Below are 737 nucleotides of genomic sequence, written 5' to 3'. Positions count from 1 at the left end.
TTGCATGCATTCTGCAGTATGAATCATTTTGAGCACGTGCGACACGGGACGAGTTATCATCTACATCTATATGGATACCCTGCAAAACACATTTAAGTGCCTGGCAAAGGGTTCATCGAATCACCTTCACAACTGATAATTAATTGAAACCCTCAGCTGCCGACAGGTGTTGTTGATATACTTCGATGGGGACAGCTGAAAAGTGTGCCCCTACTGGGACTCGAACCCAGAATCTCCTGCTTACAAGGCAGACGCTCAATCCATCTGAGCCATCGAGGGCACACATGAACAGCACGACTGCAGGAATTTATCCCTCGCACGCTTCCCGTGAGACTCACATCCCCAACCGTCCACAATCCGCATACGTAATGTACTTAATAGGTATTTGTCCATCCACTCATTACTTTCTCACACTAAGGTGACGATTCCCGTAAGAGTTCCGGCAACCTGTGCGCATTCGCACAGACGAAGGTCAATGGCTGGGTAACGTTTAACCATAGATATGAAGATAGTAACTGCTCTCGAAAGAACAGGCGCCACTGACGACCTTGCAACTCTTCTAGAATACATGATAGACCGGCCGATGTGGCCGAGCGGTTGTAGGCGCTTCAGTCGGGAGCCACGCGACCGCTACGGTCGCAGGTTCAAATCCTGCCTCGAGCATGGGTGTGTGTGATGTCCTTAATTTAGTTAGGTTTAAGTCGTTCTAAGTTCTAGGAAACTGATGACCTCAGATG

The 737-nt window shown here is 48.6% G+C and overlaps 1 non-coding gene across 1 annotated transcript; it reads right to left on the bottom strand.

The window, feature by feature from the left end:
* Positions 1-205: 205 nt before the first annotated feature.
* On the bottom strand, positions 206-280 carry Trnat-ugu (transfer RNA threonine (anticodon UGU)). The gene has a single exon. It is a non-coding gene; the product is annotated as a tRNA-Thr (tRNA).
* Positions 281-737: the final 457 nt, after the last annotated feature.

Source organism: Schistocerca gregaria, unplaced genomic scaffold (genome assembly GCF_023897955.1).
Source record: "Schistocerca gregaria isolate iqSchGreg1 unplaced genomic scaffold, iqSchGreg1.2 ptg000159l, whole genome shotgun sequence".
Lineage (NCBI taxonomy): Eukaryota > Metazoa > Arthropoda > Insecta > Orthoptera > Acrididae > Schistocerca > Schistocerca gregaria.
Note: the sequence above shows the minus strand (reverse complement) of the source record. Positions and strands in the feature narration are given on the sequence as shown.